This window comes from Eptesicus fuscus, chromosome 6 (genome assembly GCF_027574615.1).
Source record: "Eptesicus fuscus isolate TK198812 chromosome 6, DD_ASM_mEF_20220401, whole genome shotgun sequence".
Lineage (NCBI taxonomy): Eukaryota > Metazoa > Chordata > Mammalia > Chiroptera > Vespertilionidae > Eptesicus > Eptesicus fuscus.
Window position 1 is genome coordinate 83,947,840 of NC_072478.1, and position 26,700 is coordinate 83,974,539.

The 26,700-nt window shown below is 44.0% G+C and overlaps 1 protein-coding gene and 1 pseudogene across 1 annotated transcript in view; one reads left to right on the forward strand and one right to left on the reverse strand.

The window, feature by feature from the left end:
• The window catches only part of GRXCR2 (glutaredoxin and cysteine rich domain containing 2), a 118,423-nt gene that overhangs the window by 16,866 nt on the left and 74,857 nt on the right, over positions 1-26,700 (reverse strand). The window lies entirely within an intron of this gene.
• LOC114231362 (interferon regulatory factor 3-like) lies at positions 11,691-24,815 on the forward strand (annotated as a pseudogene).

Consider the following 26,700-nt stretch of genomic DNA (forward strand, 5'->3'; position numbering starts at 1 on the left):
AATTGCCAATTGGCTATATTTTAAAGCCTAATTGGTTGTTTGTGATGGGTTATTCTTAGCATTTTGATTTTGTAATCATGAGGTACCTATAGACCTAGATTTGAGTTTGCCAAAATCAAAACTTTAAGATTTTGGTAGATCACCATGGTATTAGAGCCACATCAGTTTAATGGCCTCCTTGTTTAATTAAGTTAATAACCCTCCCCCCTTTTTTGGTCATCCTCTCCTACATGAGAGATGGTCCAAAAATTTGGTATTAGTGCCACTCTCAGTCACCATCAGAGTGAAAGTGTTCTTGTCTCATTGGGAAATGCATAGGGTATAATGTCAGATCCGTGGAAAAATTGTTCTTGCTGTTCAACTCATTGTTAAAGTTATTTCTGTTTCTCCAAGTGCAGTGAGACCACCTGATGTACTGCTGATGGTTGCAAAATATGCACTTGAGACCTCTGAGAGAATACAGCAAACTAAGGGAGACTACAATAACTATTAGGAAGAGAATGCCAAGAGACTTAAGGATACTACTTAGCCAGGGCCCCCCAGGAACCAAACCAGTTCGTAGCAAATAATCAAAAAATGTAAAACAAAAAGAAAAGTGCCTGACACGGCGTCAACCCTGTCCATTTATAAACTTTTATCTTACTTGCATCCATTTAATTTCCTTGTTTTTTGTTTGTTTGTTTGTTTGTTTTATTAATCCTCACCCAAGGATATTTTTCCATTGATTTTTAGGGAGAGTGGAAGAGAGAGGGAAAGACAGAGAGAAGCATTGATGTGAGAGAAACAAATCAATTAGTTGCCTCCTGCACGAGCCCCAACCAAGGCACGGACCGAGGAGGAAGGAGCCTGCAACCAAGGTATGTGTCCTTGACCTGAAGAGAACCTAGGAACCTTTGGTCCGCAGGCCGATGCTCTATCCACTGAGCAAAACTGGCTAGGGCTCCTTGTTCTTAACAATTCTGTTTAGATTACTCATGAAAATTTGTGAAACATTAAACAGCTAACCATCATTTTAAGTTATTTGTTTATTTATTTGCTGACAAATTCACTAACAGAGATATCATGAACTTATTTGACTTTTAATAAACCTGAGTAGAATAAAAGTATTACATTTAATGCTATTAATTCTAACAGCATGCCTGTTTTAATTAAACCAATAAGCTTAAACTAGCTTTTATTTACCAACTAGATGCTCAGTGCACAAATTCATGCACCAGTGGGGTCCCTTGGCCTGGCCTGTGGAATTGGGCCAAAACTGACTCTCTGACATCCTCTGAGGGGTCCTGGATTGCAAGTGGGTGCAGGTCAGGCCAAGGGACCCCATGAGTGCACAATCGGGGCTGGGGAGGGACGTGGAAGGTTGGCCAGCTGGGGAGGGACTGAAGGAGGGCTCCAGGGTGTGTCTAGCCTGTCTCACTCAGTCCTGATTGGCCGGACCCCAGCAGCAAGCTAACCTACTGGTTGGAGCATCTGCCTCCTGGTGGTCAGTGCATGTCATATCGACTGGTCCACCGGCCGACTGTCTGCACCTGGTGGTCAGTGCATGTCTTAGAGCAGTGGTCGGCAAACTCATTAGTCAACAGAGCCAAATATCAACAGTACAATTGAAATTTCTTTTGAGAGCCGAAAACCGACTTCTGCACATGGGCCACGAAGTTTCAATCACACTGTACGTGCGCACCCGCACGTGGTATTTTGTGAAAGAGCCACACTCAAGGGGCCAAAGAGCCGCATGTGGCTCGCGGGCCGCGGTTTGCCAACCACTGTCTTAGAGAGTGGTTGAGCGGCCTTAGAATATCATTAGCATATTACGCTTTGATTGGTTGAATGCCCGACAGGACGACTGGACACTTAGCATATTAGGCTTTTATTATATAGGATGATTTATCCTAGATCACATGCACTTGAAAAACAGTTGGGTTAGTTTGCATATTTCTAAGTGTATATTTGATTTATGTACATTGCTTGTTTGTCTTGAAGCCAATTAAATAGAGTTCTTTACAAATTAATTTTGGCAATACCACCTGGAGGTAGAAAATATCACACATCTATAAAATACGTACACAGACAACCATAAACATACACACAGGAGCAGAGATCTTACAGCTTTTGTTTTTACACTTCAGCCAAGAGACAGGTGTGATAACGCAGAACTCGTTTATAAAACAACAGTTTTATCCCAATTGTGTTTCTGGCAGATAGACAAGTTAAGACAGTTAAAGCTTCTAGCAACATTTGTGGAAAAAACTTTTAAGATTTTTCATTCACCTAATTTTCAAATAGCTTCTTATTGTTTTCTTTTTGTGATCAGAACTATATCCCTGACGTTTGCATTTCAAGAAATGGCTCTGTGTTCCTAGAGAAGACCAGGTAGAACATTTGCATCTCAAAGGCACAGAGAAAGGATATAATCTCTCCAAGAAGGGCTCCCCACCACCACCCCGAAATCCAGGTCTACAGTATTTGCTAGCCTTTGAGATGAACAGAGGAGATTTGGGGATTACTAAAAAGAATAGGTGAGCTCTGGATTCTTTCTAGAGCCAAATTTCTGTTTTTATAAAGACTCGATTTGTAAGCCAAGTGTAATTGTTTTTAATTCCTTGAAGAATTGGGTTGCAGCCTGAATGACATCAAGAGGCTGACCCAGCCATCCAACCACAATTGTCCTCAGTTTGCTTCTTTATACCAGGGAGATCTTCAACTAACAAAAGAGGGTCAAAGGGAGGGAGACTAGACTATGGGTGGTGAGCACACAATGCAATATTCAGATGATATGTTATAGAATTATACACTTTAAACTTATTCTGTGTTATTAACCAATGTCAGCCTAATAAATTTAATTTTTTAAAAAGATTCCTATGATCTAGATTTACAGCTGTGTTTCTTTGGAATGTTTTAGTAAAGCCTTCCATAACGGCTTTACTAAAGAATGTTTTTCTTTCCCTCTAGGTACCCAGTTTTATTTTAGCTTAAGAGAGAAGGTTTTAAAAAGAAGCTACTATCAGACTCTGAATATCAGCATCCAATTGACCGACATCTGACCATAGAGCTACTTGAAAAAAAAAAATCTTTTCCAATATCTTGTCAGGTTTCACCGGGACACACAGTAAACATTCCTTGCAGTATTGAACAACCCCATAAACACAAAAGGCATTTCCAAAGAGGATCCAGAGCTACTCCCAAAGATAAGCACAAGAAAGGAGGAAAGACTTGGACAATTCCTCTGAGAGCTGCAATAGTCGGTAGGACCCAAGCCTAAAATGGAATGCAACCCACATTTCTGTCCAGCTGTATTTGGGGGGCACCCAACCTGACGGTTGCCAGGCAAAGTACTCAGGTCACGAAATGAGATAGACAAGAAGGCAACAGCTGTCCCTGGGAGAGAGGATCGATAACTAATGTTTTTCCTGCCAATAGGAACTTGGAAAGGAAGGGACATGAGATTTCCCCTTCCTCTCTCACTCAAGCACCACCGATGGAGATCTGGGCGAGCTGACTTGGGTGAGAATTCTTGACCTTTGCTGGCTTCTGCCAGTTTTCCCAGGAAACCGTCTGCTGACTCTGGAGAGAGTGGGGTGGCCCAGCAGGTCTCACACCAGCCACCAAACACTGAGGCCTCACACTGGACCCATCCAGTTTAAGTTGGAACCAGTCCAACCTGGGACCCAGTTCAGTTTCTAAGTCGGATCCAATCAAACTCTGACAAAAAGGAATACTCAAACAAAGTCTAAAAGCTCATAACTCAAAAGCTGCAGAGTAGGATCCAGGGTCTAAGGGGCTTACACACAACCGCCAGTAGCAGCAAGAACACTGACTCAGGGGCTCAATGGCACCTACATCTGGTTGCTAATTGCTCCTGGGGCTGTTGGGGGCCTCCTGCAGTCCCCTCTACTGACACCAGAACTGTTAAAAGATAGAAGAAGGAATGTTAAATATTTTAAGAGTTTATTTGACCAAAAATTGAGCAAATCGGGCAGTGCCAAACCAGAAGTGGTTAGGAGCACTCCCAAGGAAATAAGTTTAAATGGAGAAAAAAATTTATATAGATAAATATGTTCTCCAGAACATTATTCATATAGCAAAACCATTAGAAAAAAAACTTCAATGTTCAACAGTAGGAAATTTACAATGTAAAATACTCCATAGTCATTTTTTAAAGATTCACAAAGAGTTTGAAATAATGTGCAAAAATATTTATATACAAATTAAGTGGGGAAAGGTATAACAATTTTTTGGTCCTGTGACTTAGAATTCAGTATGTAAAATTGTATAGGAGAAAAAGACTCAAATTTAAATACATTAAAATGTTAACAATGTTTCTAAGTAGGTGATTAGTGGAGGGTTTTTTTCATACTTTTATATATATTTCTAAATGTCTGAAAATTAGCTAATATTGATTTTAATATTAGAAAACACAATATTTTTAAAGTAAACTATGCCTAACATTTTAAAGTACAGATGAATTTATGCAATTTGCTGGAGAAAATTAAATCTTCAAACTTCTACCATTTTTCCTCTGGTTGAGTTCAAATAATAAGAAATCATACTTTTTATTAAAATTTTTTCAGTCCATTTCAATACAGAAAGAAGGGACTTTGACTTAAATCAAACTTAAGGTAGAATCACTTACTCAGGACTGTGCCCAATTGCAGAAAATTTTGATGGGTCATTGAAAGTAGAAATTACTTACCGTATTTTCCGGTGTATAAGACGACTTTTTAACCCAGGAAAATCTTCTCAAAAGTCAGGGGTCATCTTATATGCAAGGTGTCATCTTATAGGGCAGGTATATCCCAAACTCTATATTTTAACTGGAAAAGTTGGGGGTAGTCTTATATGCCCACTCGTCTTATACACTGGAAAATATGGTACACAAGCATGTCAAACTCACGGCCCGCGGGTCGCATGTAGCTCACAATGAATATTTTTGCAGCCCAGCCAATATAACAGTATATAAGAAACGTTTTAATAAAAATTTCATAACTTAATTTTTACAATATCCTGTTATACATAATTAATAATAACGAACTGCAACATTCACTAATGACTGATTACTATAATCGTGTTGCATTCATTTCCCTTACGCGCCTTACATTGCAGGTGCACCATTTCTCTCCACTAATACTAGCAGCAAATATTTTAGCAGCCGATTGCCACGTCATTAGTCTTAGACTGACTTGTTTGGTGTGCGCAACACGAAATATTTCACTTTTGGAGAACAAGAAAAATAGGTTTATTTGTGTTATGCTTATTCATTTGTGCAGTTATTTAGTGTCTGGTAAATTAATGTTCAACAAGTATTAATTTTTATTAAAATGTTCTATTATTTTATGTTAACGATTACTCATTTATTTTAGCCCTTTGTATTCAGCATTTCTCCATCGAAATAAACCTATGTTTCTATGAAAATTGAAGCTTTTTTTTTTGCGACCCACATAAACTTAAACCTTGTTTATTTGGCCTGTGTTAGCCTTTGAGTTTGACATGCCTGACTTACATAAACAAAAACACTCAATTTATAAGCTCATTTTGGGGCTCATTACTTTTAAAAAATTTTATCTTTATTGTTGCAAATATTACAGATGTCTCCTCCCCGTCCCCCCACTGGCCCCCTCTACCCTGCTCCCATGCCTCCCTAGGCCTTCCCCACACAATTGTCTGTCCATGGGCTATGCATATCTACAGTAATAAAAGAGAAAGATGCAAATTGACTGTGCCTCCGCTACGCCCACCAGCCAATCAGGAGTGAGTATGCAAATTAAACTGCCAAAGATGGCGGTGGCCCCGCCCCCCAGCTGCTCTGGGCCTGTGGGAATCAGAGAAGTCGGGCGCCAGTGCCTGAGGCTGGCTGTGGCCAGGGAGACCAAGAAGCCACCTGCCCTGTTATCCCAGGCCGCAGCCAGCCACAGAAGCTGCCCACCCCACATCCTCCCGCCCCATGTCCTGGGGGAGATGGAGAAACCGAGCCCCAGTGCCTGAGGCTGGCTGCAGCCCGGGAGACGAAGAAGCCGCCTACCCGATGATCCCAGGGATCCCAGGCCGCAGCCAGCTGCAGAAGCCTCACGTCTGCCTGCCCCACGTCCTGGGGGAGACTGAAAAACCAGGCCCCAGCGCCTGAGGCTGGCTGCAGCCCAGGAGATGAAGAAGCCGCCTGCCCCGTGATCCCAGGCCGCAACCAGCTGCAGAAGCCTCATGTCCACCTGCCCCATGTCCTGGGGGAGACAGAGAAACTGGGTGCCAGCGCCTGAGGCTGGCTACAGCCTGGTAGACGGAGAAGCCGCCCACCCCACAGTCCCAGGCACCAGCACTTGTGGCTGCAGCCCAGGCAAAGCTACCTGTCCACCATACCCTGTGGCTGCAGCCGGCCAGGCACCTATGGCTGACCAGAGGGAGGGAAGCCCGGATCCCAGGTGCCTGTGGTTAGCTGGAGGAGGGAATCCTGGGTCCCGGGTGCAGGGCCGAGGCATAGGTAGTTAGGGACAATCAAGTCAGCAGGGGAGCAGTTAGGAGCCAGCAGTTCTGGATTGTGAGAGGGATGTACGACTACCAGTTATCCCCCGAGGGGTCCCAGATTAGAGAGGGTGCAGGCCAGGCTGAGGGACACCCTTCCCCCACCCCTGCACCCCCATGCATGAATTTCATGCACCAGGCCACTAGTATGCATATAAATTCATTGGTTAATCTCTTCTCATCCCCCTCTCCCCCCACCCCCCCACCCCCCGCTTCCCTCGGAGATACATCATACTTCAATGTCTCTAGATCTTTTTTTTTTTAAGCTCTCATCTCATGGAAATCTAGCCCAATGATTAGACTTAGTCTCCCTGATGATGGACAAACTGACATTCTGTGTGATGCTTCATTTACAGATGAGGTGTCTGACCAGGACATTCTTGATGATGGAAGGCACTGTTTACAATTAAACTGGGGCAGGAGGTAAACAGGAATAAATAATAAATTATTGTTAGGGTGTTCTGGCCAAAAATGTTTAATATTCATCTAATTAAGACATTAGATCTAACGTTTACTTTACAGAAAGCACAGGGAGCTAGAAGAATGAGCTAAATAACCCCAAGAGGAAACAATCAGATGGATGAACAAAGCCACTATGTAGACATCCTATAAGACAACTGGTTTCACCAAAAGTCAATATCCTGGGGGAAAATGTTGAGATGAGAGGAACATTCTAGCTCTATAGAGATATAACCAAATATAATATATGAACCTTGATTGGTTCCTGGAAAATTTGACTCTAGAATATCAGATGCAACTAGATAATTATTGTTAATTTTCTTATGCAAAATAATGCTATGTGATTATATGAGATAAATGTCCTTTCTTTAGGAGCTACACACTGAAATATTTAAGGTGAGGTGTCATGATGCCTGCAATGTATTATGAAAAAATTATGTATGCATATATATGAAGTAAAAATGGGAAAATGTTAACAATTCTTGATGGTTGTTTATTATACTATTCTTCCCCTTTTTTAACATTTGAAATGTTTGTAATAAAAATTGAAAGCAAATAATGCATTACAAAAATATTCACAGATATCTAGATTTGCTTCTCTACATTTTGACTTATACCCTAGTGTATTCTGAATCTTCTTAGAAGTAAAATTTGTATCCTATTCCTTCTGAGGTCATTTACTGGACTTTCTTTTTATGTGTACTTTGGGATTTGGGAGGTTATATTAGATATGTGTCTTGATGAAAAAAAATGTGCAATTATTGCAGAGTGAGTATGAACATTATCCTTTAGCGATCTTTCCACATCTATCATTTCTAATCAGAGTAAGGCTTATAAATTAAACATACCCTTTTAATCTGCTCATACATTACTGTACAGAGAGAGTGCACATGTATGTGTGTGTGTGTGTGTGTGTGTGTGTGTGTGTATTTAAACCCCAGTCTGGCACTTCCTTTTTAAATATTGTTATGGCAGAAAAATTATTTTAATTATTGATCATTTGTAGAGAGTTGTGAGAGTTCATGGGACTTTATAAAAAAACATGAAAAACAAAATCTAAATTTACCATCCCCCCACCTATTCCACCACCAATCAAAATAGAAATTTACAAGCCAATTTTTTAAGAGAATGTCATATCCCATGTCACCATTTTTCCCCCAAGGTTGCTTAAGCTCCTTCAGGAGTGGGTTTTTCGTTATGGATCTCAGTGATATGGGACAGTCTGGTGGCTTGTCCAACTTGTCTCTCCCCACCCCCAGGTCACATGACAATGTGATGACAAGTCGGTCCATTCAAAGTGTGGGATCAAGGAGCTCTGACTGGAAGGTAGGACATTTTTTCTTGTGCCATCATTTCCCAAAGTATGACCCACACGGCTAATAGTTATTTCTTGAAAAAAATCCTAATAAGTTTGGGAAATGTTGGGTTAAGCTAAGTTAAACTGATTTCTTTGTTGCAAGACTTCCCAGAATGTTAAGTATGCTAATGTACTTTGTCAATCTTGACTTTGGGATACACCATTTCCAAAAAGGAGTAGAGGTGACTTACAAAAAAACTGTTTTTATTGTTGGAATTCTATTTCATAGGATCAGGGTTCTGAGAAACATAGTCTTGGAGATGCTGTCCTAAGATGCTTGCCTGCTTAAAAGTTCTCCCCACCTCCCACTCCCACCTGCTTCATAGTGAGAAGCAGCTGCTGCTACTGAGCATTTGCTATATATGAGAAAGGTATTTTACATATAGGAAGACTGGAAACTGAAACTCAGAGATGTTAAGTTATCTGCCCAGGGTCCTGCAGCCATGAAATGTCAGTCGTTATCCTTGCCCAGGTCTGAGCCCAAAGTTCATGCTTCTCACCATTAATAATGCTTCACTCACATCATCAATTTGACCACTTGGGAATAATAGCCAATTCCTTAAAAGTAGGACAGAAAATGCTCTTAATCAGTCTAGTCATAATCTAGATCCCATAACAGACTTCTGGATATGTGAGGCCTCTCCATGGCTGGGTTGTAACTTAGCTACCAGTGAGGTTGGTTCTCTACGCTACGCCTCAGAGGAGACCCCACAGATAGCTTTGAAATTTAACCACCTGCATTATCTGTAAATCACTGGAATGGAGAGATAAGCCATCTTCCTTGTACTTTGAAATGCCTTTTCCTCATTGCCTCTGAGCTGAGCTGGCACAAGTCTTTGTATCACAGGCCAAATCTCCCACGTCAGAATGTAAAGGGAAGGTTCCCAGAGGACCCAGCAGAGGGTAAGGGTAGTGGAAAAACATCAACCGTGCCAGGTACCACAGGCCAAAATCTGGGACTCCATTAAATAATAATCACTTGGGATAATTCTACCATCACAAAGACCCTGTCCCTGCAGCCCCTGGTGTGCCGGCTAGAGAATAAAAAACTAATTTTTCTAACTCCTCTCACTTCTGACAGAAAGAAAGAAGAGGTCCCAGAGGCTATGAAACTTTGGTCCTGAGTTTTCTCTACTCCAGCACTCTCCAATAGAAAAAAAATCCACATATATATTTTTAAATTTCCAGAAACAACATTTAAAAAGCAAAAAGAATCAAGTGAAATTCATTTTAATAACATTTAATTCAATCTAGCCAAACCTTTATCATTTCAACATGTAACCCAACATAACAATAGTATTCATATGATATTCTGTATTCCTTTTTGCCTACTCAATCTTCAAACTCCTATTTACCTTTTACACTTAGAGCATCTCAGTTAGGTCACTAAACTTTCTATTAGAAATATTTGATCTGCATTCAGATTTCATGAAGTTTATCATTGACAAAGTAGATTCACATACCCAAGTTGTTCCAATCATACTTAAAAGTTTTCCAGTAACTGAATTGAGCATCAGTTTAAAATGCATATGTAAATTAAATCAAAAGTTTAGTTCGTCAGTTGCACTAGCCACATTTCAAGTCTCAGTATTAGCACAGCTAGTGCAAAAGTTCTTAATGGTGTCGGTAGCGCCCCCTATAGGGCATTATGGCCTTGTGTGGAAACACTTATTTTTCAGTACTGTTCTCACAATGAATGAACACCACAGACATTACTGATGAGACACCAGGGATGTGGACATCCTGCAACATAAAGGACAGTACAGCACAACAAGAAATGATCCCACACCTCTGATTCTCTCACAGGTAAAACACATGTTTGTAATTATCTGAGCCTAGAACCTGTTTGTTGGTTGGTTGGTTGTTTTATTGGTGCAAGTAAGGCACTTGTCTTTACTATACAATACATTGGGGGGACTGAAAATGCATATAAATTAAGGGAGTTTATACTTTTATTTATTCAGAACTCTACCAAGAATTGTCTACCATTCTGGACAATTACTTCACGGCTAAAATGCTGCTACTGCGTCAGACAGCATCTGTGGCTGTCATGTTCACAGGGGTCCTAGACATAGGCACAGCATCTGACTAGCTCATGGTATCTTCTAGGGAAATCCACCCAAGCATTTGCTATTAAAATATGTGTTTTATTATATCAATGACTTGCCCTTTATTTCTCTTTATATTAGAGCAAGGATGCTGTATGGTTTTTGAAGTTATATTTGTAGGTGGACTATTTAATCTATTATTCCAGAATAATAAAGAGGTGTTATGAAATTACTGTTACTAAAACCATGCATTGTATGTGATGGGTTGAGAACCACTGCTTCAGAAAGCAGCAAGGCTAGTTCAAGCGTTGAATACTGCCACCTGCAGGGAAGAGAGAGAACTGAGGCTGGGTCCCACAACAAACTAGAAACGGGCTGAATGACTCCAGAGGACAGGAAAGAGCTGCTTCAATTAAACAAATATGTACTTTGCACCTCCTAATTTCTGAGCACTGCGCTCGAAGGTAGGGCTACAGCTGTGACACAAACAAGTAGGGCTCTGCTCCCAAGGAGCTCACAGTCTAGTGTGGGAAAGTCTGTGGGTCTGGGGAGGTGCGGATCAGGTCAAGTGGGCAAGAACAATCCAGCTGGTCAGAGACTTTAATGGCCGGCTGGTCAAGCCTCTCTACTAGCAGCTTGTCCAGGTTAGTGGGAAAATGCAACAAGAGTGCTAGATTTTCTGCGCATATATTTGTTTTTTCAAAATGTATATCAACTAAAAAAAAAACTATATAAAAACTTATACAAGCAATAGATGAATATAGCCTTGTATTAAACTTGTGGGATAAATTTCTGGGCCTCTGTTTCCTCATCTCTAAAATCATTAGTTGACCAAACAAACTCTAAAGTCTCTCTCAGAAATGAACATTCTATAACTCTCTCTCTCTCTCTCTCTCTCTCTCTCTCTCTCTCTGGTAGTGAGGGGAAGGAAGAGAATGATGCACACAGTGAACACGAAGAATCTGGCCTCCTACCTAGACTTATTGATTTGTCAGAGGCCACAATTGACGCTCAACTGTTGCTCATGCAGGGAAAGCCATTTTTTGCCTGAGGAAACAAAACGTTCTGGGAAATTTCACAAAAATTGCTCTTAACTTGCAAAAAGAGCCACAAATTCAGATCAAGCAGAGCATTACATGAAGCCAGAGGTCTCAGATGTTGTCTGTAAGTACCTCTCCCCTATGAAAATGTTATAAAAGTTCAGAGACATGTCCTGGGCTGCCTGGTTTCAACAACCAAAGGCCAAGGAGCATGAGTGACTGGAGCGGAGTTCAGTCTGACTGATTCCAAACCCAGGGAGCAAACTGTGTGCAAACATGGGTCTCTGCCCAGAGTCTCAAGTCCAAAGAAAAAGTCTGGACGGAAGCTATAAATCTGCTCCAAGCCCAGAGGAAGATCACAGGGAGTTCCAGCTTCCTCGACGACAAGGGTGAGGTTGCTCTTGCTGCTTATGTGTCTTCTGTCCTGTCCTCTTCCTCCCATGTGTAACGGTAATTGCTTTCAAGGCAGTGAGCTCAGATGTGTTTTCCTCCAGTCTCAGAGTTCGCTCTATATTCTAACAATCTTATCCAAGAAAAGGTGTGGGTTTTTTTTTTTTTAAGTTTTTCAACTTTAAAGTTTAGCTCAAGAAATCCAAGAAGATAGGAATGACCATGGTAAAAAAAAAAAAAAAAAACAAAAACTCACTCACTAGTAACTAAGTTTGCTACCTGAGAAGTCTCCTGGAAATTCCTGGAACGGACACAAGGAGGAGCAACGCAGGCACAGAGAGTGAGCCCGGGCCACAGGTGGCTGAGGAGGTGTCAATTCAGAATCCTGGAGGATTTCAAGATGAATACTGAAATGTTCATCCACTCAAAATAGGAACAATGAATATGGAGGAAGGTTTTAAATGTTAATAGAAGCGGTATTAAGGAAGAAAATTGAACCTATTGTTTTGCACACAGCTGGATCTACTGAAGGAAATTCAGCGTGTATTTCTGAGGGTTCCTTTCAAAATATGCTTACTTCTAATAAGCAAAAACTCCAGGGAGTCACAGTGTAGGGAAAAAACCTAAGGGTTGGGGATCAGAAGATCTGGCTTCCAGCTCCAGCTCTACAGCAAATCATTGATTTCCAAATGTCACATTCTAAAATACAGAGTCTAAGATCACCCCTCAGTTGGTAGGAAGTGGAAGAAAGACAATGTGCATGGTAATGGCAGACCCAGAAGCATGGAGAGCTGTCACGCACAGGGGCTGGGCCAAGGCACCTGCCGGGGCACTGTTCTAGGGCTTGTGCCTCTGGAAGATGTGGGGTAAGGATGAGGGCTTTGGAAGAAAGGCATCTGGATTCAAGTCCCAACTCTGGGTGACCCTGAGCAACCTACTTGCCCTCTCTGCACTAAGTGATCTTATCTGCAAAATGGGGATTATAATGTTTCTTGCCTTATTAAGAAGGTTATCAAGAAGGTTAAATAAGCCGAAACCGGTTTGGCTCAGTGGATAGAGTGTCGGTCTGCGGACTGAAAGGTCCCAGGTTCGATTCCGGTCAAGGGCATGTACCTTGGTTGCGGGCACATCCCCTGTAGGGGGTGTGCAGGAGGCAGCTGGTCGATGTTTCTCTCTCATCGATGTTCTAGCTCTCTATCCCTCTCCCTTCCTCTCTGTAAAAAATCAATAAAATATATTTTTAAAAAGGTTAAATAAGGTATTAGATATACAGCACTTAGCATGGCACCCCATATATAATAAGTACTTGATAGTTACTAGCATGTATTGCTATCATGTGTAATTCTCATAACAAGGCTGTGAGGTGTGTAGTCCTTGATTACTGCTGTGTTATAGCTATCAAATTAGAGTGATTGATAACTTGTCCAAGGTCACAGTGCTCGTGCATAATGAGCATCGCTGGTAAGTAGTAAAGAATGTGGAAATGTTAATTATTTGTATTTTCCTGTTTGGAAGGGAATGAAGGGTCTTCTGGGTTGTTTCCTAATGTTGAGCACATTTGAGAAGCAGGGCTTCCCTCTTCTGGTTCTTGGCTTGAGAGGCTATGAACGTCCATCTCTGTGCAGCTACCTCCACCCAGACAGCCACTTTTCACTCCCATTTCCAATTTTCAGAGATGTCTTTCCTGACCACCAGCCTAAAACAGTCCCTACCATCCACCCCCATCAGAGTAGCTCCCTATAACATTGCCCTGTTCCATCTTCTTTGCTCATCTGGTTAATGTCTTTCTCTTCCCACCGGAATGTAAGTTCCTTGAGGACAAGGACTCTGGCCTCTGCCCCACTCAATCCCCAATGCCTGGAATAGAGCCTAGCACACAGATGCTCAATAAATGGAAGATGAAGGCCTGCGTAATAACAATTCTCTCTGCCTAGTTGAGCCTTCTGACTATGACCTCACTTTACTCCTATAAATTTTTTTTCAATAGTCTTCTGTCTTAGATCTATCCGCAAATGACAAAGGAGTTGGGATAAATATTCTGGCTCCCCCATCAATTTCCCTCTCCTGCGCATTTACAAGGCTGTCACGATAGGACTATCAGACATGATCTTCTCCTCTCCCGGCGGCTGGTGCTAAATTGTGAGGATTAACGAGATTCCCATTGCTCTCACTCATTCTAGGTAGCACGTCGTGGCTGAACCAATATTGGGACTCATGTTGTACATCGAAGTTCATTTCATTCCTTTGCAGTTGTACCTACAAGCGAGTCTCTGTCAAGTTTGTTTTAATAACATCATTCCAGAGGGAAAATGCCAACTGAGTTCATTACTAAAATAAATCGAAATTACACAAGAGGCATCCAACTTTATCTTCTGAAACTGGGAAGCTGATCATAAATTAACAAACATTGAAACACATGCCGTCTCTCACTGGAAGATAAGAGTCTCTTGCCCAGCACCCCCACACTGCAGCTTGACCTTTGTGAATCTAAATCACCCTCCCCACTAACCAAAGAGGGCCTTGTTGCTCAGAGGTTTTCTTTTTCCTCCTTTCCAATAACTTCCCCACTGTCCATAAAAGTAATATAAGTATTAATAATGAAGCAATAATATATCAACTCTATACTCTCCACCATTGCCACGTTGGGAATACATGGTAACAAGGAACTATACTTCCTACCTACAATCTAATGGGGCAGACAACACAAAACACACATAAATCAATTCACTGTGGATTGTGAAAAGTGGTATGAAGGAAACTCATACAGGGCTGAGGCCAAGGGACCTACTGTAGATAAAGCAGTTAAGATTTAAGCTAAGTTTGAAATAATAATGTCAGCTACGTGAAATATGTGTGTATACCTATATGTGCATCCACCTGTCCATCAAAAGCCACATCTCCATTCTGTGGATAAGCAAATCAAGGCTCTGGGAGGTTCCTCAAATTTGCCCTACATTTTCTCATTTTTTTGTGAGAAGAGGGATATTTTAAGTGGCCTTATATTGGTCCAGTTCAAAGAGTCTCATCTGGGGACAACTGCCTCAAAACAAAATCATTGTGGATTCACAAAATTATGATTACTTAACTCAACCAACAAACATTTACTGAGCACCTTCTATGTAGCAGGCTCTATGGTGTTCTCCCCAGATGTGTTTCCTGTCCTAGCAGAGTCTATTGGATATCGGAAGAGTTGGTTTTAGAAGCATGCCACGGACCAAAGAAAATCAAGGATTAACTGCAGAACAGACCTGTTCAGAGGTTTATTACTAACCTGATGGAGCTAGTGATTACAGGCAACCTGACATTGAACAGCAGTTCAACTGAGCGTAAAGACTGGGAGTGCCACGCAGGAGATCATATCTGAGACAGGATGGGTGGCTCTCCTCTTCTTGAGCGGGGGGGGGGAGGGGGGGGATGCTTCTATGGGAGGTGGGGCTTCCAGCATAACTCAATCAGAGGAAACTAAGTTTTGGAGCCACTTTAGCTGTGTCAACACCTAAACAAGCAGCACTCCCTATCGCCTGTATTTAGTGTCGTATCTCTTCCCTCCTTTTTCCTGGTCATTTCAATTCATCTAAATGGGGATTCAAAGGTTAGGGAATCCCTTGGTAGGAGATCTTAGACCTAAAGATAAAAATCTTGATCCTAGGTAAGAAGATTTAAAAATAATAACAAATGTTATTGAGCTCCCACAATAAGCTCAGCAGATGAGATGCACAGCTCCTGGGCGGCATCCTCCCCAGCAGCAGAGGTAAAGAGCACAGGACGATGGCAAGCGGGTGATGCTGGGGTCACAGGATTACGGTTATGCACCTGGCCATCTGTGAGAGACTGGCAAGGCCAAGTCAGCCCTGACCAGCTGGCGCTTTTTGCTTCCTTGTCCAATGCTATAGTCTGAGAAGCAGTGGTTACTTTTATTTTTATTTATTTATGTTTTTCTTGATTTTAGAGAGAGCGGGGAAGGGAGAAGGAGAGGGAGAGGGAGAAAGAGAGAGGAAGAGAGGAAGAGAGGGAGAGAGAGAGGGAGAGAGAGGAAGAGAGAAGGAGGGAGGGCGGGAGGGGGAGGAGAGAGAGAGAGAGAGAGAGAGAGAGAGAGAGAGAGAGAGAGAGAGAGAGGAGCAAGACCCATAGATTGGTTGCCTCCTGCATACCCCCTAATATGAATCCAGCCATCAACCTGGGCATGTGCCCTGACCAAGAATCAGACCAGCGACCTCTTGGTTCATTGGACAACGACACTCAACCAGATGAGCCACACCAGCCAGGGCAAAGCAGTGGTTACTTTTAAATAGTGCCTTGGAGACTGCTTGCATTTGGATCTCCAAAGGTGCTTGGTAAAAATAAAAACCCTGAGTCCCTCTTTCAGGCCTCTTGAATCGGGATTTCCAGAATTTGTATTTTAGATAAGTTTCCTGAGTAATCCTGACCTACCTGAAATCTTAAGAACTGCTATCCTAAGGGCTCCCCACCTGTCTGGGAAAGGCCATGGTAAGAGGGAATTGTGGGATAGATGCACATGACAGGGAGGAGGTCTTGCAGGAGGTGACAGATGGAGGCAAAGGGCCATTTCCCTCAGCCATTCCTGAGCTCTCCTTATAGGTAGAGAATGGTTGGTCAGTGTGGGTCATCTTAAAGGTCCGTGGATGTTTTGTAAACCCGTCTAGTTACTGTTATTGCTTGGCTTGGACTTTCCTGAGGTTATTGTCCACCTTGGGTCTTTTGGTCAGAGATTATTCTCAACACTCTCCAATTTTCACACAGAAGTTTCCAGAACCTCAAGCCAGTGAGTCCTGCTGGTTAAGAAGACAGGCTCTAGAATCTGGACACCTCCTTATGCCTCAGTTTCCTCATCCGTACAATGGGTTTACCATCAGGACCCAACTCACCCAGGTGAGGAGAGGAGCTAATGAAATAATCTGTCTAAAACTCTCAGCACATGCCCAGAACACAGTTGATGCATGATAAATGTTAGTTCAGACAGACAATCAGTCAAAAATACCCACCCCCCTACCCTCCACGTGTAAGTGCCTACAGCATGCCCGGCTGACACAAGAGTCACCAAGGAGGGGTGTGGGGAAAAGAGGGAGAGCTTATTCACAGAGAAGCAGATGATGCTCTACAGAGAACACAAAGAGCTGTGCGTGGCTGTGTGGGAGGCGAGGGCAGAGGAAATGGGGGAGGCGGCTCAGAGCCCCTGCTTACGCTGGGATGGGAGTCATGTGTGACAGCACAGGAAAAGAAAAGAAGGGAAATAACAAACTCACAGTGCGCGTGTCTGTCATCCTGGATGAGCAATAGAGATCATAAGAATTCTCAAGACTAGGCTGTCGTTAGATGAAGAATTAAAAAGCTTATTATTAGGGGAAATTGATGCTCTGTGAAACCAGAGCTTTTAGAACAAAGGGAATCCGACTGACATCTTGTGAGGCTGGGGAAGCGTGTTTCATTCATGATCAGTTACAGGCCTTGGGGTCTTTTGTTTTCTGGTCCCATTTCCATGCCCAGGCCCCAGGTTGAACCCTGGGCAGAGTCTAAGAGCCTTTGAAGGGAGGTGTTGCGGGGAGCGGGGAGGATTTCTTGTCACAGAAATACACATGATCTGTATTTTGAAGTGCTTTATTTGAACTGCTTAGAAAATACTTCAGAGGCAGGTCTGTACAATCTCATCAAAAACTCTGCCTTTTTCTCCAAGGAGGCAGTTCAGGGGTAGAGAAGGGCATGGACATAGCTATCAGGCCTGGATTCAAACACAGTCCAAATTAAGGCGACTGTGTTACCTTGGGGAAATTCCTTAAACCCTTCGAGCCTCAGTCTCTTCACCTATAAAATGCGGTCAAGCTTATGACTGACCTTATAGAGTTGTGAGAAATAAGACAAAGCACGGATGGGGTGGCATAGAGCAAGCCCTCCGAGAAAAGGCACTGTCCTCATTGATGGCATTGTTGTGACTATTCCTAGGGTTATGGGAGCAACAGTGGAAACCAACATACAACCAAGAAGTTCCCTGGCTTAGGATCATAATAGCATTCAGAAAAAAAACATAGATCACATGTTTCGACCCTAACCACAACAGAAGCCATCACCAGATTGATTTGGTAAGTTCCCTGTCCTTTATGAAAATACAATTATTTCCAGGGCCGGAAGTACCAAGGGACATCTCCTGTAAGACAGAACGGTACTGTTGTGTCAAGACTGACAAATTCTCCACCGGATTTGCCCACTGCCCCCACCCCACCCCATCACCAGCAGCCAACTCCCAAGTTTCCTTTCTTGCCCATGGTGTATCCCCAAAGCACAAATGGCTCAGGAAGACAAGCGTTTTCTAGACCCACGGATGTGTGTTTCCATGTTCCGGTCACCCCAGAGCTGTGGGTTACTCTCAGGATATTTTACAAAGGAAAGAGGGGTGAGAATGAGAGTAAGTGTGCTGTATATAGACAAGGACCATTATCCCCTCCTCCCTAAAAAAGCAAACAAACAACAAGCCCGCACGCCCTCCCACTCGCTCTGAATCCTTCCGTAAACCCGAACAGAATCCCCACTGTGTGGCAGGCCCTGTGCTGGGAGCTGGACAACAAAGAGAAGAGAACACGGTCCTTGAGCTAGAAGCTCATGGTGTGGGTGGCAGATGGAGGTAAAGGACCACTTCAGTGGAGAGAAGAGGGGCTCCTGTCACATCCTCAGGACTGGCCCAATGACACCTTCTAAGCAGACTACTGGGCCAGCCTCCGGAGCAGGTAGTGAACTCCCAGGAAAACCCCCAAATACCTCCCCTCCCTTCACCTGTCTCCATGCCTGTCTTTCATTAGTCTTCATTTTGAAATAAGGGACCATCCCTTGGTTGAATGCCAGTAGTCCTAGGAGACGTACGTCAACATTAGCCATGCCCAAACCACTTTCCTTTAACAGAACTTTACAGTTTATAAAACATCTCTCTGTTTATTACCTGGTGGTAGGGCAGGCAGTTTTGTCCCTGCTTTACATATGAGAAAGTTAAACATCAGCCTGTGGCCTCAAAGCTCAAAGGTCACAGAGCTGGGACTTGATTGAACCCAGGTCTTCGGAGTCCAAGTCTAGAGCTCAGCGAAACCAGCCAGCATCATCACTACCTTTTAGCACCTAAGGCATAAGTTACTCTTTCTTACCAAAAGTAGCTCCTGAGAGGTTCTGTTGGAGAAAGAGACTTCGGTATAGTGTTAACCTCCTACTCTGCCTTCTTCAGAAAGTCCCATGGGAGAAGGGGCTGAGAGTTTTCATGTCCTTCGAGACTCGAAGCCGAGATTGCCTGTTCCATGGACAGGGGGGAAGGTCAGGGTGTCAGGAAACAGTCAGTAATAACGGCCAGTTCCTGGGTGCTTACCACGTGCCCAGCAGCTACATCACCTAGGCCTCCCGGCTCCCACCTGTGTAACTGCAGACCCTCCCACTCTCATTATTCAGGGATTTCTCTCCACGAAGAGGGATAACCTCAGGAAGAAGCCCTCTCAAGTTCTTCATTAAGATGTACTACCCACCCACAAGTCCCTGTGGGAATTACCTTGTCACCTCCGTGGATGCTGTGGCTGTGTTCAAACACTGCTTCCCTGCCCCAGGATGCTGCCTTCTGGGACCTCAAACCCCCTGACCCCGTGTGTAAACCTTTCCCCAACTCTGCATTTCTTTGGTCTCCTTGGCCTCTGAGCCACTGAGTGTCCCACATCACCTGGGGAGAACAGGTCCTTCCGCTTATGGCTCTAACCTCCGCCCCACAGGGGCTGAGAATCACTTCTTGGAATCAAGCAGGGTCAGACTCCTCATACACCTTCCACTGTCCCTGTGTCCCCATTTCGTTCCCAGGCCCCATGCGACAGGCTCATTCCTTCTCTTTCAGTCCAAAGCCATAAAAACGAATTGAGGAAGTGGAGAATCCAGGCCCCACAACCCAACTGATCACCGCTGGGTAGTTCTGGAAAAGTAACAGCTCAGGGAGGCCATACGGGAGAAGGTCCCAACCCTAAAGTCTTAAAAAGTCCCCCATGGTTACAATAGCTGTCATGTATTGAGTCCTCACATGCTTACCTAATTAAGCCTCATAAGAACCCCTTGGAATAAGTCCTCTTACTGCCCTCAAGTTAGATAAGAGAATGGGAGCTTAGTAGGTCACTGGCTGAGGTCTCACTCTCCTTGATAGGAAGTGAGGAGATGGGCCCCATCTATCTGACCCCAGAACCTGAACTCTTAATCCTAATGCAACACTGAGTCCCACCCCTGGCTGTGCTCAAAGGGTAACATTTCTTGTGACTCAGTTGCCTGGAAAAACAATGCCAATGGTGAGTTTAAGTATTGGGTGGGTGGGAGGGAGGGAGAAGGAGAAGGTGTTAATTTTCCATCTGCAATTCAGACTGCTCATTAAGTGACAGAGGTGTCACTGTGCCCCTTATCTTTGCCATCCACCTTCTAAAGAGTCAGGGCCTATGATTTCCTCAGAGGGAAGAGCCATCCTTTACATACTTAAAACCCCTGGGGACAATGGGACTTTTACAAGTCACCAAAGGCGCATCTGGCCTATGGAAGAGTCTCCTGTCATTTCCCCCAATTTCCCCAAAACATGCTCTCAACATCCGATAGAGTATTGTGTGATAGGAGAACGTTCCAGAAATTTGTTTTTTAATTCAGTCATGCTTCAAGGGGGCCAGGCTGATACAACTGTATAGGGACCGGATCTGTCTGGGCCCCTCATTCCTGTGTCTGGGTCACACAGATGTCCTCAGCAGTAATGACTTGTGGATTCGAACCCCCTAGAACACTGAATTCCTCCTGAGCCTCACTGCCTATATTAGTTCTACATAAATTGAAAATTAAGCAATTATTTGACATAGCCCAAGTAAGAGCCCTAAAGTTAGGATGATGGCCAGGTGGTGGTAACTATAATATTATCTCTGCCCCGAAAGACAAGGGCACTAGTAGCTCACATCCACCTGGTGTTCCCTGTGTGCCAGGCACTGGGACCACTACATCAGCCGCGCCTGGAATTGGTTAGAAATGCAAAATCGTGGGCCCCATCCTAGACTGACTGAAGCAGGACCCCTGAGGTTGGACTCCAGCAATCTGTCTGAACAAGAGGTCTGGGTGATGCTGGGGCATTCTCAAGTTTGAGAACGCTGCCTTCCTTCACTGAATCCTCACAATGCCTGTGGGAGGTACAGGAACTATGAGGCAATGCTGCTCCCATTTTACAGAGAAGGAACCTAAGTCTCAAAAATACTGAGTCACCGGTCCAAAGTGAGTAGTAACCCCAGGATTGGAATGCGGGTCATTCTGCTACCCACGTTACCGCTTCTCTTAACATGTGTTTCTTTACTGGTGAAAAGGAAGCCTGAGATTCAGGGAGACAAATGGCTATTCCCCTGGAAACCAATTAAAGGTAGCTTCAGTCCAGGGTCAAGAAAGAAATTAACATCTATTGCACATCAGTTCTGTGCAAGTCACTATACATAAATATCTCATCTCCTTTAATCCTCACCAAAGCCCATGCCAAGTAGACATCCTAAAATCAGATCCGGTAGGGTAAGCAACTTGTCCAGGCTCTCACAGCTAAGCACATTGCAGAGTAAAATCTGAATTCTTCTCTAAATTCCTCACTGCATATACACGTGTCCTCATGGCAAAAAGGCCAGAAAACCAGGGATGAATGGATAGCAGCAGCAAATGAGGTCACCTGCTCCAGGGGTGAAAAACGACCTTGACAGCAATTGTGGGGCTTTCACAGCCTCACCAGTCACCCCAGTCGGCTCCTCCCTCCCCACCCTTCTTCCTCTCTCAAAAATCACCAACTTTTCCCTTTCCCTTGGAAGACAGGGAAGTCAAGTTCTTACCAAACTGAACATGTTCAGTCTCTTCCTATTAACTGAGTATTCATCTACTTTTTCGGGGAAACAAGGCCCTTGTGGGTAATGATACCAGGAAGGGGATGAATTGCCAGTTGGAACCCTAGCAATATTCATTGAGGATTATCATAATGTTATGGATGCCTTAACCAACTCCCCACACAGAACACAAACACACCCTCGAAACTGGCTTGGAATTTACCAGCAACCTTCCAAGTCCATGGCTTAATTAACTTGCCTGCTGTGTATGGCTTGTCATGAAATATCTCTAAAATCAAGCAATGGGGGAAAGTATAAAACTAAAATATGTTTTAATAGTAACTAGAGTTTCTCAGCCATCATTTTGTAGAGCTTTTTAAAAATAAGTCACTGCTTCTTTCTTTCCACTTAAAATACAGTATTTCCCCTCTTTGTTAATAGAATCAATGAATTATAAAATGAAAACTCTGGATGAAAATATTTGTTTACATAAATATATAAAACAGCCCCAAAACTCCCTAGCTTAAAACCTCTTGTTGCCCTAGCCAGTTTGGCTCAGTGCATAGAGCATTGGCCTACAGACCAAAGTGTCCCAAGTTCAATTACAGTCAAGGGCACATACTTTTGGTTGCAGGCTCCTCCCTGGCCCAGGGCCTTGGTTGGGGCTCATGCAGGAGGCAACCAATTGATGTGTTTCTCTCACGTCGATGTTTCTCTGTGTCTTTCCCTCTCTCTTCCACTCTCAGTAAAAATCAACGGAAAAATATCCTCCGATGAGGATTAACAACAAAAACTGTTGTTGACTCTCGTTGCTCTTAGAGGATGGAGCCCAGGTGCCCCTGCCTGCTCTACCAAGCACTTGTGATCAGCTGGCTGCCTGCACTCCAGCCCCAAGCCTGCCCCTCCCTGCCACACACACACAGTGTCCAGGCTTTGCAGAGTACAGACAATTCCCCAAAAGTCCCAGGTCCTCTCCCGCCTTCCTACCTTTTTTGCATCCGTGTGTCTCTCAGCCTGGAATTCCCCCTCCATTTTTTTACCAGGCTAACTCCTCCTGATCATCCCTCAAAACTCAAACCAATGCCTCAAAACTCACCTCCTCAGGAAGTCTTCCCTGACTTCCGGTGGGGTTTCCCAAGGCACCATGTGCTGGCCTCATCACACTCCTTTTCATACTATTTTGTGAGAGTCTGTTTACTTTGGGTCACCTCCAAAGCCAGGAACGCACTGGAAGTATCTGTGTCATCAGGGTCTAACACAGGACCAGGCACACAGTAAGCACTCTAAACACCGTTGCTGCATGAGTGAATAAATGAATGATGATCACTTATTCATTTTCCCACAAGCTCAGGGTACTGGAAATGAGATATATGATAGTTCTCTCCCAACACCCTTAAAATGTTGCTTCCAGTCCTGGCCGTTATGGCTCAGCTGGTTGGAGCCTCCTCCTAGACACGGAAAGCTCATGGGTTCGCTTCTCGGTCGGAGCATTACCCATGTTGCACATTTGATGGGAGGCAACTGATCATGTAATATAATACTGCTTCCTTTCCCCAGGGACTCATACGATCCAACATGGCCAGAAATATCTCCAGGCTGCAGAAACTCTACTCCAGAACATCATCTACATGAGCCCCGTGGTGTCCACCACACTCTCGGTTCTTGAGATGAGTAACAAAACCAGAGCTGGCCCCAAATCCTGAAGCCAGTTCCAGTCTGAATGGTGGGGAAACTCACTTAGTTCAGACCTTCCTAGCATAAGGCCAGTGTAAGCAGGTTTGGGTATTTTTTTATTATTATTATAAAAGCAGTAGACAGAAAGCCCTTCTGCTCTTAAGCTGCCGGGGAGTCGGGATGGTGGGGGGTGGGGGAGCCGGCAGGGGGGTGGAGGAGCTGCTGCATCGTTAGTTCCAGCGTCACCCGAAACCCGAAGATGGGCGGCCCAGCAGCCTGCACGCTCCAATCCTCCACACCGGACCACGGAACCCAAAAGCCGCAGAACCTACCCGGCCCGGTGTCACAGAGGACCCAGAGCAGCTGGGAGGCGCTGCCTGCGGGACCAGAGCTGCAGGCACTTCTGCCTGCACAGCGATTTCGGCATTTTCCAGGCCCCGGGCCAGGCCAGCGGTGCCCACACTCCAGAGAGAATAAAACCACGTGCCCACTTGAAGAGGAAGTTCTGGTTCACTCTGAACCGGAAGGAAATGTTGTGTGTAGCTCAAGTATGGAGCAAGGACCCCCACGGGGGACATAAGACCTACGAGTTTGTGACCTCAGGAGTTGGGGACTTTCCCGCTCTGGATACCTCTCAGACACCAATGCCCAGGAAAACATTCTGGATAAGTTGCTCAGTGACATGGTCTTGGCCCCATTCCCAGATGGGGGCCCTCGAGCCTGGCTGTGGCCCCTGAGCACCCCTTTGGCTTTTGCTGAGCCCCAACTTAGACATCCCTGCTCCCTGTGCAAACTAGGAGCCCCTGAACCCCCACTGAGGTGCCCGGGGAAGGGAGATGCAGAGGCTGCGCTCTGGGTCCCCTTTCAGTCTCTCAGTCTCTCGCCCTCCACATCGCTGCTACAGCTGCAGGGAGAGGGAGGCTGAGATGACTGCCTTTTACCGGAGCCACCAAGTGTTCCAGCAGAGTGTCTGCCTGGCGGGCCTGCAGTTAGTGGGGTCAGAATCAGGGGACAGGGCATGACAGTGCCTCCTGGGGTGTAAGGTACGGGAGGGGCGGGTGTGGGACTAGCTCCGTGGAGGGAGGGGCAGTGGCTCTGAGCCCAGAGGTTGGGACACCGCCGCAGGGACTGGTCGTGGGTGCGGAGCTCCTCCCTGACAGTGGTCATGGGCTCCATGGTGAGGTCACCAAGGACAAGAAAGGAGTCGTGTTGCCCCGTGCCCTCGGTGGCAGATCTGATCACCTTCGCCAAAGGAAGGGATAGCTACATGCTACACCCTCTGGGGGAGTTGTGGCCCCAGGACCAGCGGTGGATCAAGTGGCTCTTGATTGTTCCCATGTGCCTCAGGGCCCTGCTGATGTGGCCGGTTAGGGGTGCTTCCTCCCTGGAGAACAGTGTGGACTTGTACATTTCCAACAGTCACCCACTTTTCTTCACCTTGGACCAGTAAAAGGCCTGCCTCCAGGATCTGGTCCAGAATGTGGATTTCTAGGTCACTCGCCCTCATTCCTCATGGGTGTAGGCCCCTCACCCCTCACCTCACCTCCACCAATAAACTGGTACTTGCCATGGTCAAGAAAACAACAACCTCAAACATAAACCAATGTACAGTATAGACGCTGTAAGACCATACTCTGATATTGGCCATAATATGATTCTCCAGCGATAGCTATTGCTAAGACTATTGGTATGCAATGGGCCTGCAAGACAAGTCCAGTTCGTAGATGACCAAATAAAATACATTTTTAAAAACATTTTGATTAGTTGCCACAAAATAAAGATCAAAAGATTCATATAACAGAGATTTTCATAGTGCTTTGAAGGTGACACACAAGTAAATAGACTATCACACAGGAGCATGAAAAATATTGTGATTTACAGCTTTTCTTGGAAAATCCAAAGATCTGCCACCCCATTAGCAATGATGAGCTGAAGCTGAGTGATTGATGCCAGTTGCTTTCACATAGGGTGTCCTCTCAGGGTTGTCATAGTCCCTACCTGACCCAGTTATAAAACCAGTCTGGTCCCCGCATGCATTTGAGTTTGCAATCATTGATGTCTATCCTTACAAAACCCTTCTATGGGTATTATCAGCACTGCCCACAATCTTCTCTTTTCCATTATATCCATGTTAATACATACAACTATACTTATGTATTCCTCTGTATGACTACATTATGTTATATATAAAACCAATCCCTTTCTGATGGATGTTTAGGTTAGCTTCATTTATCTTCAATTACAAACAATATAACAGTAAAAGCCCTTATATATACTTCATGTGCATTCCTCTCACAGACTAAATGTGCAAGTACTGAGTAAAAGGGAATATACATTTAAAATTTCAATAGACAATGCTGGTGTTGGTTTAGAGTCCAAGTCATTTTTAGCCCTAACTAAGGGGTATGGAGTGGTTGAGGTTGGAGAGTGGCATCGAGAAATGAACTGTCCATTATTTGAGCCCTCTTCTTCAACAACCATACTCCTCTCCTCCTAGTCCACCCATAGCTGATTACCACAAAGATAACATTGCAAATGGAAGAGCTAGACCTAGCAGGGCAAACATATTTCAGAATTCTAGCTGAAAAATTAACACAGTCATAAATTTGGTACGAAAGCAAAATGTGATAACAATTCCGATTATATTTATGAGAGTCTCCATTTGTTATTAAAAAACAAAGGAATTTTTATCCAAATATATTGACTAGTCTTTCTTTAGTTTTTTGGCATTTCTTGTTATTTTATATTCCCTCCCTTTCTCTTCCAGGTTTATTTTTCTTTCTGTTTCTTATAGATTGATCTGATGTTACTGTGTGAAGGCTATTTCTGTTTCTAAGGTTTGGGTTCTACTGAATGGGACTAAAGTTGAAAATCTGGGATCAAAATTGCAATAAGGTATTGAGTAAAATAGACTCATGTTTATATAATCAATGCAGCAAATGATTAAGAGTGTAGACTGCTTGGGCTTAAGTCCTGATTTCTCCAGGCACTAGCTGGAGCAAAACATAACCTCTCTAAGCCTCTATCTCCTCATCTGTTAAGATGAGGGTAATAATAAGGTTATAGCTCTTTGCACAGAGTATAACACAAAATAAAGGTAATTGTTGTTACTTTTTCTAACATAATAGCCAACCCTACCCACTCTTAAAGTTCTACAGGGTGCTGCAATGCCCAAGACCACATAAACATCTGGGAAGTTAGCCTGTGGGTTGATAGTTATAAAATGGCTGAATCAGAATGAGTAAGTCCTTCAGGAAAAGAAGTCAGGAGTTGGGCTCAGTTTTAAACTGTACTTTAGATGCAATACAGTCTATATATATAAAAGCCTAAGCGATCGGCCGACTGCCCAACCAGCCAACAGGCCGGTAGCTATGACG